General features: G+C 48.2%; 1 protein-coding gene across 5 annotated transcripts in view; it reads left to right on the top strand.

The window, feature by feature from the left end:
• EVA1A (eva-1 homolog A, regulator of programmed cell death) overlaps positions 1-12,540 on the top strand; it is a 154,648-nt gene that overhangs the window by 85,337 nt on the left and 56,771 nt on the right. Inside the window, exon 1 of one of the 5 annotated variants that reach the window (XM_009442725.5) lies at positions 473-876. The exons of 3 other annotated variants lie outside the window; for them this stretch is intronic. The gene's annotated coding sequence lies outside the window, so the exon portion shown is untranslated. Of the gene's footprint in view, positions 1-472; positions 877-12,540 lie in introns of those variants that run through there. One more of the 5 variants, XM_016948857.4, reaches the window with a different exon arrangement.

The following is a 12,540-nucleotide window of genomic DNA, read 5'->3' on the forward strand; positions in this document are numbered from 1 at the left end:
GCCCAGCTGAGCGCCCATCACTCTCCATAAAATACTTGTTGATTTTAACAAACAAAACCCCAACCCTGAAAGAGAAAGGCCAAACAGAGGCCTCAGCTGCATTTCTTCCGATAAAAATGAACATTCCTTCGAGATTATGCATCAGGCTTTAACTTCCCACTCAGAAAAAAAAAAAAAAAAAGTTGATCAAATTTAACAAAGTAAGTGGTTATTTCCTGTCTGAGTTGAGTAGCTGAATACAGGCTCAAAGCAGGCGACGGGACAGGAATGAGAGGATGGCTGCTGGCAGGGGCTTGGAGGTCTGCTTTCAAATCTGGGCTCGTCCCAGCAGGGGGAAAGCCTGGAGGACCGGGATAGGTTGGGGACTGCCGATGGGGAACCTCCCCGGTCCTGCAGACAGTCGGCAGCGCGGGGAGGCAGGCAGGAGTTGGGAGCGTGAACTAACTTGGCGCGGAGGGAGGTGCCGCACGCCGCAGCCGTTCAGGTTTCGCGTCTTGCGGGCGCCCACATGGGCCGCTGGCTTGCAGAAGGGGGCGGGGGAGAGGGAGGGCAGGTCCGGAGCCAAGCGGGTGGAGGAGGGGGGAGATCGAAGGAAATGAGACAACCTTTTCCTCCCACTGACTCGGGCTCCTGCAGCTTCTGCGGGGCTTGGCGCCGCCGTCCGTGAGCACCCAGGCCGGGACCCCACATCCCCAGGCCAGCCCTGACCCCGGCAGCCCCTCCGCCGGGATTCCTTTCCGAGGTACTGGTGCCGGCCCAAGACCCGGGCAGCGCTTTGTCGTGTCCGCCCCTCAGTGATCAGCTCCGGGTCCCCCTGCTTGGCCCCGCGCGTCCCAAGCGCAGTCCCCGGAAGTGCGCGCCGGGGCCCCAGCAAAGGTAAGAGGCGCCCGAGAGCGCTCCCTGAATTCTGGGGCGCCCGGCATCCCCAGCGGGCTCCGACTTCTCCGAAGCGCCCTCTTTTCGGAAACACCCAGAGCACTTCTGACCTGAAGCAGCTGCTTTGTTCCCAAGTCCCTGCCCAGGTGTTGTAGGCTGGGTCCCACAGGGAACTCTGCTTCCCAGCGCTTTCTTTTTTGCCTCCTCTTCCTCCCACTTTCCTGTTTCTTCTCTCGCCCCCCGCCCCCCCCCCCCCCCCCGCCCCTGCTTCTTTCTGGATAGAACAACTCTCAACTCCCTGCCTCTGCAGCCCAGCTTCGGAAAGCAGGTCGTTCCCAAATCTAGCGCTTCTCTCCTATGCCTCTGGGAGCTGGGCTGAGCCTGACTGGCTTCGATCCCAAGCCTGCGGGGGGCGGACCTGCCAGAAATGTACGTGCTGCACCGTGGACTATTTACCTGGTTTGTTTCGGAGGTAGCCAACTCGCCGCGCGCATTTGGCGACCCCCAGGATCCCGAAAGCCGAGTGCATCAGGGAGTGAAAGGCTGTTGGCGCCCCCTAAAGTCCCAGTGGGACGCTTTGCTTTTGGAGAGGGGCGCGCAGACAGTCCACGCTGCTCTATCTGGGAGGTCTGCGTGGGGGTCCCCACCCCTCCTATTGAGGGGTAAGGGGAGGTGTTGGCACGCAGTACGGAGCGCGTTGGGGCATGGAGGAAATGAGGATGTCCTGGAAGGAGAGGAGTGCCAACCACATCGTGCTGGCTTGCCATGTTGTTCTTATTAACTGCCTGAGTTCTCATAACAAGCCTGTGTGTAGGGACTCTTACCCCTATTCTACAAACGGGCAAAATGAGATGGGGCCACACAGCTAGCTAGGAAAGGGCCCAGCCAGGATTTGGGTCCTAGCTGGTCTATACCACACACACACTTCAAGTCCAGCCCTACAGAAGATTCTTCTTTTTAGTCTGAGCAAGAACCGTCCCCCCCAACTCCCCCGCCCCCCCACCTCCTTTCTCATAGTACAAGGGACCAGGCTTTTTCCGTTTTGACCTAATACACCTTGATTCTATTCAAACCCAAACTACTTATTATCTACTGTCCTCTGAGTTCAGCGGCAAGCACTGAGGTTTCACCTTTGAATCTTATTAATTCATCCCCTTCTTGTCATCCAGTCTGTCACGAAATGTGTAATACTGTTCAGAAGGCTGGCTTGAATCTCCTTTCCATAAAGGCAGTCAAGCGCAGTGGCTAAGAGCCCAGGCCCTGGAGTGAGACCACCAGCTTGAATCCTGGCTGGGGCCTTCCTGTACCTTTCTGTAGCTGGATTTCCTCATCTGTAAAGCAGGGATGCTAGGCCTTAAAGTAATGGTTTTCAACGGAATTTTGGTTTTACTTCCCAAGTGACATCCAGCAATGTCTGGAGACATATTTGGCTGTCATCATGTAAGTAGAAGAGGATCTTATTCATCTGGTGGGTAGAGGCCAGGGATGCTGCCAAATCCTGTATTGCACAAGACATCTCCCCCCTCCCCCACTCCGCTTCCAAGATTTAAGAATTATCTAGCCTAAAATGTTAATAGTGCTGAGGTTGACAAGCCCAGGTTTAATGTTTCACTTCATGAAGAGTGCCATTATTTCCAGCTCTCATCCTTTTATCTGCTCTAGTTTGGCTGATTATACCAGTCTCTGTCCCAGTCTTTCCCTCCATTCCAGTGCCAGAATTCTGTTGCCAAATCCACAGCAGGTCATGCTGCTATATTGCCTTAGCACCCTTGTTGGTCCCCTATTGCTAGCAGAAGGGATGGGAATTGGGAATCTGCAGGTGTTTTACAAGCACTGAAGGTAATTCCTCTGCATGTTAAAGTTTGAAAATCACTGTCTTTACGGAATAAAATGTAACCCCCGACCTTGTACACATGGCTCTTCACAACTGGCCTCACCTTATGCCACTTCCTCAATGTTCCTGACATTCCCCCAACCCACTATTCTTTTGGTATTCTAGGTCCTGACTTTTTGGAATGCCCTTCTTCCTCCTTGGCTGGCAATCAATCTTTGAGACTAGAAGTTAAGTCTCCTTTTGGGTGAAGCATCATTCTTCAGTTCCTACAGACCATTTTGTTGCTCCCTGCCCTGCCCCAGGTTGGGGGAAAGCCTCAGCCTCAGCCTCAGCCTCCCCTCTCCCCTCCTTTTTTTTAAAAAATAAATATGTATCTCTTACAGTATTTTGTTTATCTCTCCCCTGGTCTTACATACTTAGAATCTAGCTTAGTGCCGTCGATGCTCACAGTGATGGTTTCAGGCTTTGGCATCAGGCTTCTTGCATTCAAATCTCAGTTCTGCCGCTTATTAACTCTGTTAAAAGTTAATTACTTGACCTTGGTCAAGTTGAATCAGTCTCTCAAAGTCTTCTTGGTAAGAAGAAATAGCGTACCTTCTCTGCAGACTAGTATGACTAACTAATGGAATAATAATCATTTATCTTAATACTGAGTGCCTACCTAATTCCAGGACATGGTTCAAGTTTAGCATTTTGTACATTTTTACTCATTTAAAACCTATAATGTCCTTTACAGTTACTACTGGTATTGCCCTATTTTCCAGACAAAGAAACAGAGGCACAGAGAGGCTAAGCACTTTGCCCAGAGTCATGGAGCTAATGAGCGGTAGGGCCAAGATTCACACACACATCAGGATTTCAAAACACATACTCTTTACACTATGCGGGTAAAGGGCTTAGCCCAGTGCTTGGCATATAATAAGTGCTCAGTTAATGTGAGATAAGGTTTGCTAAGTGCATTAATGAGAGCCTAAGTCCATTGGGTTTTCCACCTGCATCATGCTTGTGATTTAAGACTATGCCATTATTTTTACAACTCTTGCTCCTTTCCTTGCCTCCTGGCCCTGCCCCCAGCCACAGAGGGGCAGGACATTGGGGTTAGTTCCTAGCACCACTGATCTTGATGCTAAATTGAGCCTATGTACATAGTCAGGGCTAGAAGAGGATTAACTTTTTTGGGATGGGGGGATGGAGTCAACACACACCTGCCTGGAGGAGAGAGGTGCAGACTTGGGGTCAAAAACTCTGTGACTCCAGCTTTGTCTTTACTGTGCATGTGCCCTTTGCAGTGTGCACCTAGCATATAAATATTGGTGAAACCAATTGATGAATGAGGGATGGATGAATAAATGCCACCAGCTGAGTCTCCCACATTATACTTGATCAGATGCAAAGTACACCTTCTCTCCATGTATTGTAAGGCTCATTTATCTATTGAAGGTAAAACTGGCTAAGGGAATTTAATGACCCATATAGGGTGTTGGAGAAGCAGATTTGGAGCCACTCACTTACCCTCTGGGTAAGTTGTGTTTGACACTGGATACTTGGTTACAACTGATCACTAAACTAACTTGGAATCTTCTATTGCTTCTAATGCAGCCTTGGCTTTGAAAACCGAGCCCACTTGCTAGTCCCTGGGCCACTTGCTCTGTGGGCTAGACTGCCTTACACAAATACCTGCACATTTATGTACTCTGGCTTCCTCCACAGCTGTCCTGCACAGCTGTAATCCCCCTGAGTTTGCTTGTTTTGGCAGGTTGTCTCCAAAACTTCAGTGGGATGAGGTCACCTAACCTGGCATGTGTAAAGCCTTGTGGGTTTTTTAGGGGCCAGGGAAACATTCTAGTAAGTGCTGCTTTTGAGGGTGGAGTAGGGTGAGAACTTGCCTATCCATTGACATCCAAGACTCTTCAGATCCCCATGGTGAGGTCCTCAAACCCCTTGGCTGGTCCCTGGCCTGTTAGGAACAGGGCCATCGCCTGAGCTCCGCCTCCTGTCAGATCAGCGGCTGCATTAGATTCTCATAGGAGCATGAACCCTATTGCAAACCGCATGTGTGAAGGATCTAGTTTGTGCACTCCTTATGAGAATCTAATGTTTGATGATCTGAGGTGGAACAGTTTCATCCTGAAACCATCTCCCCCTATCCGTGGAAAAATTGTCTTCTAGGAAACTGGTCCCTGGAACCAAAAAGGTTGGGAACCGCTGCCCTATAGCACTGCCTTCCCTTTCCCACACCAGACTCGTACTGTCTCCTGGCATTATCCCCTCTCCTAGGTCACTAGCTGGCTGACCTGAGAGACAAATTCCTGTAGGATATTAATGACTTGAGTAAAAGTTAGACCCAAGATCTTTGGGCATCACTTGTATTTATACTGAGGCTTTTATAGCTTGGCACAGAAGATAAACTAGCCCAGGGTAGAAAGGTCAGGGGGATGTCAGGCTTGGTGCCAGGTCTTGAGGCCTCTGATGTCACACTTCGTTGGCTGCCACTTTGGGTAGCACCTCTTAAGTGACCTGCAGCAGACTTTCTAATGAAGCTGGCCCCTGCTTTGTGTCTCTAGTTCTAGTGAGATACGCTTTGCCCCGTTTACGTCTTGAGCTGTATTCTCTGCGAAATGCACTCTGTTGTTTGACTCTGTGTGAAACCCTGTTTAGTGCTGTGAAGGGCATTTGGATTCAGACTAGAGTGGTGGCAGAACCTTGAGGTATTAGTGTGGACTTGAAATACACGTGCAATACGTAGCTCTGTGCAGGTGCCAGAGACACAAAGATGAAGACCTGGTTTGTACCATTAAGATTGCAGTCCATGACATATGATGGACGTGTGAATAGATCATCAGAATGTGTTAAATAGAATAAGAGACCTGAGCAGAGAACTGGGAGCTCAAAGGAACCAGCACCATCTCCGCTAGAAGAGTTAGGAAAGGCATCAGAGAGAAGAGGATGTTTGAGCTTGGCCTTAACGTGTAAGCGGGAGCTTGGCGGGTTTGAAGGGACTGGTGATTAAAGAGCATTACAGATAGGAAACAGCATGTGTAAGAGTCAAGAAAGGGCCTGGAAGACATGTAGGCATATGGTGGGGACTGGAGGGCAGAGATGGGCCTGGGGAGGTGACTTTGACATTTTACCAGTGCAGGAGTCTGTCTCTGTACTGTTTTGAGACAATGGAGTGGGCATTTAAAGCTCAGGTGGGCTGAGCTCTTTGAATAGGGGCTCTGCCTCTTATCTCTGCTGGCCTTGTTTCTTCCTGGGGCAGTGGAACCAGAGCCCATGGGTCAGGGAGAGACACTGTCTCTAGTAAGCAAAGAAATCACAATCAAAAACAAAGCTGAGCTGGGAGGTTGTGGGTAGTTGTTTTGTTTTCTTTTCAAAGTCCTAGCTGATGAGCTATGTGAGTGGCCCCTCCAGAGTCTGGGTTTTACCTTTAGAGCATCCAAAAGTCTCTATGAATTGCTAAGCAACTGCTAAATTTCTCCAGACTTAGAAAGGGATGGAGAAACAGAGGGAAGGAAGGGGAGATGGGAGAGAGAGAGAGAGAGAGGGAGAGAGAGAGAGAGATAGAGATTGAGTTTTGATGCTAAAGTCTGTTTCACATAAAATCCAGCCTGTGATCCAGCAGATCAACAGCTATTAGGATTCACACATTTCCTGGGAATTGCATTCCCATTTGCAGTCTTTCTTTGAGCCCAAAGCCATTTGCATGTGCTGATTGCATTGAGCTCCCCACAGAGGATGGGTGCATATGCTTATTGATTAGACAATTGATGTAGGTCCTTCTATAGGTCATCCCCAGGCTTTACTCATTTATTCACCACTTAGTGACCCCCTGGCACATAGGAGGCACTTAGTAAGTGATAGATGAGTGAATGAATGCTCTAGCATGGAAGTCCCATTCCTGGACCTCAAGATGCTCATGGTCTGAAGGAAGAGATAGAAAAGAAAACAGACAACACAGTGTGGTGGATTAGTGCCATGACAGGGAAGATATGAGTAGAGAAGAAGACTCAGTCCAGCCAGGGATCAGGGACTGGAGACAGGGAGAAGAATCCTCTCTTCTGGGGACCATCCTTCCTCCAGGGAAGTGGTCCCAGGAGTGGTTCCTAGAGATCAATTATAACCTGGGGTGGGTGCCAGGCACTGTGCTAGGGGCTTTAGCTGACTTAATTGCATGAATCCTGACAAACACCCTCTGAGGTCTGTATTGGAGGAGGAATCAGGGTCACACCCACAACTAAAAGGCAGAGCCAGGATCAGGTCCAGGGCACCAAACTCTGAGCCCTTTAACCCGCTCCAGATAGTCTCCAGAGAGCTGTTATCATCAAAGATACTTTTAGAAAATCTGCTTTCGAAAAAGAAGGTGAAAGAGTGGGCCGCTGTGGTTGGGATAGGAATGGCCATTTCCTCCCCGCTTTTCCCCCTTTCCTTCTCCCCAGCCTGGCATCTGAGGCTGTGCCTGGGGGCAGTGAGACGCTCTTTGTTCTGGGGTTCAAAAACTCTCTTCCTCCTCTTGCCCCCTCTTTGATCACCAAGGCAGCCTGCACTTTGCCCTCCATGGTGAGAGGAGGGGGAAATGCTGCTTAGTAGAGAAGCAACCATAAACTTGCAAGGAAAAGAAGACTTTACAAAACACCTGCTGTAATTTAAGCCTCTGCCCTTTTGCCTTGCCCCCTCCTGCCCTTGTCATTCAGATGGGGCTGGTGGTAGCTGCAGGGAGCAGACTTCAGGGGATCTTGTTTCTGCAGGGGGACTTTGATCAAAAGGGCTGCCTAAAGCTGTCTTTCTCTGGGCACCTCCACAAACACACTCATCTTGTCAAGACAAGACAGGCCATAGCAGCCCATGGGAGGAGACGGGTAGGGCCTGTTACTGGAAGAAGCATTTCTTTCCTGAGTTCCCCCATCCTGAGTGCCACTTGGCCAAGCAACCTCTGACAGTGGCATCCTTCTTTGCTGCACTGAGATGTCGCTATGAACCTGAGAGTGGGCGGAATGAACACTGGAGGAGAGTCAGCAATGCCATTTACTTGCTATGAGACCTCGGTCCTTTAATCTCCTAGTGGGTCAGTCACACAGGGCAGGAATGGTTGGCCTGGACATTCTCCAGTGTTAGACCCTGCTGCATGTCAAAGCAGGGTGCACTGTAGGATCTCGTGGAACTTCAGAAGACAATGACTGGACATTTAGTCTGAAAAAGACACACATGAAAGTAAAAGTGTCCCTGTGGGTGTGCTAATGTGCTCACAGAGACAGCTTGGTGGCCTTGGTGTGTCTGCTCAGCTCAAGCTGCCAACACTTACTGACACCTTCATGTGCCAGGCACAGTTCCAGGCTCTGGAAACAGGGATGAACAAGATACTCTTTGTGCCCAAGGAACTCAGCAATCCAGTGTGGAGACAGATGAGGAAATCAGAGATAGTAATGCAATGTTTTGCTGTCCATCTCTCATTACAGTAAGTTGTCTGAAATCAGGACATATGTCTTGTTGATTCCCAAATCACCAGAGCCTACTGTAAACTGGCCTATGGCAGATGCTCAATCAGTGAATGTTGTACTACCCTAAAGTACCACACTAGAGGCAATCACAGGGTGCTATGTGCACCCACAGGAGGGACACCTAAACTCAGCTTGGAGAGCAGGTGAGTCCAAGACAACATGCATCAAAGAGGCTGAGATGGAGCATCCAGGCTGATGAGAGGAGAAGTGGAGCCTAGGCAGATGGGCCGGTGAGAAGTCCAGCATGTCCAGGTGAGCAAGCCAGGGCTGCTTCAAGAAGGGAAGGCAGATAGGCATGGCTGGGGACAAAAGAAGTCAGCCTGTGAAGGGGCAAGGTAATCACATCTGGATTTGTTAGAGAACTGGAATTTTACTTTGAAGATAGTGGGGAGCTACTGCAGGATTTCACACAGAGGAGAGACTGGGTCAAAGTTTTGTTCTAATACTGTTCTGGCAATAGAGTAAATATTGGAGAAGAATAAGATAGGTGGCAAAAAGACCAGTTAGCATGTTATTGCAGTTTAGGGGATGAAAAAGCCTGGGATTTGGAGTCAGATACATCTCAGCCTCCTTCCCAGCCACACTCCCTGTAACTTGGGCTGTTTAGCAAATGTCTCTGAGCCTCCGTCTTATCTGAAAACAGTGGACTCTACTTCCTCCCTTATGGATGGTATGCATGGTAGACATTTCACATACAATGAAGTATGTGAAATGTCTACTACAGTGGTTTATTTGTAATTGGCAAGTCATACTAGTGGCCAGTATTATTTTTAATATTGTTGTGACTTACTATCAATCATCTAGGTGAGAAATAATGAGGTTCTAATAAGACACTGGTAATTAGGGTGGAGAATTGGGCAGACTCAAGAAAGCCTTTGGCAATAAAGTTGGCATGATTTGGTGACTGATTGAACAGGGGAGTAAGGGAGGGGCAGGAGTCTAGGACGATTCTGACATTTTGGCCTGGCAACCAGTGGGAAGGATAGTGGGGCTATTCATTAGGAGAGAGAAGGGACAGGGAGGAGGGAGCAGCATTTATAGGAAGGATGATGAACTCAGTTTCACATATATTGAGTTTGAAATATTAAGATAGTCCGGGAGAGACGGCTAGTGGGCAGATGTTTTCTAGGTTTGACATTCCCGAGAAAAGTCTTCAAGATTTACAAGAAAGCTAACTTTTTTTTTTTTTTTTTTTTTTTAAGAGACAGAGTCTCACTTTGTGACCAGGCTGGCATGCAGCAGCACAATCATAGCTCACTGCAGTCTTGAACTTGAACCCCTGGGCTCAGGTGATCCTCCTGATTCAGCTTCCTGAGTAGCTGGGACTACAGTTATATGCCACTATGTCCAGCTAATTTGTAAAACTTTTTGTAGAGCAGGGTCTCACTATGTTGACCAGGCTGGTTTTGAACTTCTGGCCTCAAGTGATCCTCCTGCCTCAGTCCCCCAAAGTGCCAGAATTACAGGCATGAGCTACGGTGCCCGGCCCACAAACAAACTTTAACCAAAGGTAGTGAAGTCATGGCATGGATCAGTTGGTTACGGAGGGTTATGGAGTATGGGAAGAGGAATTATAATAGCTAATGTTTATTGAGTGTGTACTGTATGTTCTAAACACTTTACGTGTATTAATCCTCTCAACAACCATTGTTAGGAAGGACTACTATTGTTTTACCTATTTTACAGCTGAGTAAACCTAGGCACAGAGATGGTAAGTAATTTGCCCAAGGTCACACAGCTATAAGTCATGGACCTAGGATTTTAAGTCAGCTATCAAGATGCCAGGCATGTGCCAGATTGCTTCCGAGAGTGGCAGTACTAGGGTACAACACTGACCTCAGGGAAGGAAGGAGAGAACCCAGTGAAGTCAACAGGGAAGGGGATGTGCAGAAAGGCAGGAGGAAATGGGAGACTGGGATGCGGAAGAGGAGAGTTTCCAGGAGAGGGGGATCAACAGCTTCAAATGATATGGAAGAATGAGAGATCTGAAATGTTCATGGATTTGGAAATTCCAAAGCTATTGACGACTTGGTGAGAGGAGTCTAACAGATGAGGGGAGTCTAACAGATGAGGGGAGCTAATGAACAAATGTGAGGTGAGGAAGTGGACATACCAAACTTTAGCAATTGTTTTTAGAGGCTTGTCTATGAAAGTAACATGCAAGAAAAGACAGCAGCTAGAGGTATTAGGTAGAGACAGTGTTTTAAAGATGGAAAAGACCAGCACATTTTTGTTTTTGTTTTTGTTTTGTTTTGTTTTGTTTTGTTTGTTTTGTTTTGTTTTTTTGAGACAGAGTCTTGCTCTGTCGCCCAGGCTGGAATGCGTGGTGCGATCTTGGCTCACTGCAACCTCTGCCTCCTGGGTTCAAGTGACTCTCCTGCCTCAGCATCCCAAGTAGCTGGGATTACAGACACACGCTACTATGCCCGGCTAATTTTTTGTATTTTTAGTAAAGACAGCATTTCACCATGCTGGCCAGGCTGGTCTCGAACTGACTTCGTGATCTGCCCTCCTTGGCCTCCCAAAGTGCTGGGATTACAGGCGTGAGCCACCGTGCCTGCCCGACCAGCACATATTATAGAGTGGCCACAAATGGACTATGCACGCTGGGAGAGGTGTCTCCATGTTCACTTCTGTTTTCCACACAGATTTCTAATATTTCTCTTCATATTCTGGATGGCTTCCATGTTGATAGTTGGATATCATTAAAGAAATTCTGGACAGGTGTTTCAGGTCTTCAGCTTTTATTAGATGGAGCAGAGAAAACGTCTTTCACAATGCCCAGTGGTGACTTATCACTTGTTGTTAAGTCCAGACCATGTCAAAGTCAGGTGCATTCAGTATATCACCCACTCAATTTGCCTTCAAAGTATTCTTCAATAGAGCATGATGTGCTGAAGCTCCACTTCAGGCATGGGGAATTGGCATCTGCTGTGTAGATACTTGGAGGTAAGGATGGCAGCAGCACCAAGGTTTTAGGAGGAAGGAAGAGGACCTAGAGCATAGTGGGGTTATGGGGAGGAGACACCAGCTTTGGACTGGAGAAGAGACACCTGCTTCTCTGAGCAAAGGGAAAGGTAGTTGGGGATGAAGGCAAATATATGAGAGGAGACAGAGAGTTGTTTAGACCTTGTAGGAAATGAAAGGTCCATTATAAGATTTGCTGGAGTGACAACCCTCTGCTTGGAATGACCCTAGAGGATTTGACCACTGCCATTTAAAGTTCTTAATAATGGAAAAATAGGGGCATTTCCTGTGAATTCTTTGTTACCAGGTTTAGAGGCTGCATCCCAGAGCCTCCTAGAAGCCATCCCAGAAGATGTTTTTATCTAGGGGCAAAGACAATCTCTGTTTTCATACTTAAGATTCTTTTGTTCAGACCAGAGGCAGATACCATAGAGGGTTAAAAGCTTGACTTAAACAAGAAATTCAGCTTTGCCTTGGTTCATGTTCATGATGCTGACATCCCTGAGGCTCAGGGCTGGAATTAGAGTTTGGCTGCCAACTTCAAATATTTGCATTGGTTGAAATGGCATCTTTGCTCTTCTTGGAAACATCTCAGTGAAATGCACACACCTTCACAGAGGGCCTTTATGGAAAGGGCTCTCCCAAAGGGCACCATCCTGAATCCAAAAGGCCACACGGGAAATGGCCTTGGGGTATTTTTCTTTCCCCACACAAAGCAGCAGCTCAGCTGAATTATTTGTTTGATCTTGAGCCTTCAGGTATCAGGAAAAGTAAACAGTGCATCATTCAAGAGTCACATTTCCAGCTTGAAGGTTCCCTGGAGGACAGCTTGAAGGTACTGGAGGACACTGTAGGAGGCAAGGAAGGATCATCCCTGCCGGACCCCTCCCCACTCTCCTCCCAGCCAGGTCTCTCACCTGGATGTGGGCATGTGCAGAGTCCCTTTGGCTGGGTGTGGGTGTGATGGACAGACAGGGCACTCTCTTTAGGGACTCTTTCTTCCATCAGAGGGAAGAAGCTGCAGGTGTTTTGCCCCACTTTTCCTCAGTAGACAGAGTGGTGGAAGTGCTTCCCCAGGAAGGTGTGGCTGGGATGCTGTGTGGCTCCGCACAAATGTGGTTCAGTGAAGTTACATAATCCCGTACTTGGCTTTATTCCTATTCCACAGGGTCTGAATTTTCTGTCATGAAAAAGGCCTATGTACATGTTCCACACTGATTCCCACAAATGAGTGCACAGGGCTGTACACATGTGTCAGATATCCACATCTAAGCTATCACTGGTGCTTCTGCCCATCCAACCTTCTGGATTGTGGCAGGGTGCAAAAGGGTTTGGGAGGCAGTACCCTATGTGCACGTAAAGCAACAG

This window comes from Pan troglodytes, chromosome 12 (genome assembly GCF_028858775.2).
Source record: "Pan troglodytes isolate AG18354 chromosome 12, NHGRI_mPanTro3-v2.0_pri, whole genome shotgun sequence".
In the NCBI taxonomy this organism is placed as follows: domain Eukaryota; kingdom Metazoa; phylum Chordata; class Mammalia; order Primates; family Hominidae; genus Pan; species Pan troglodytes.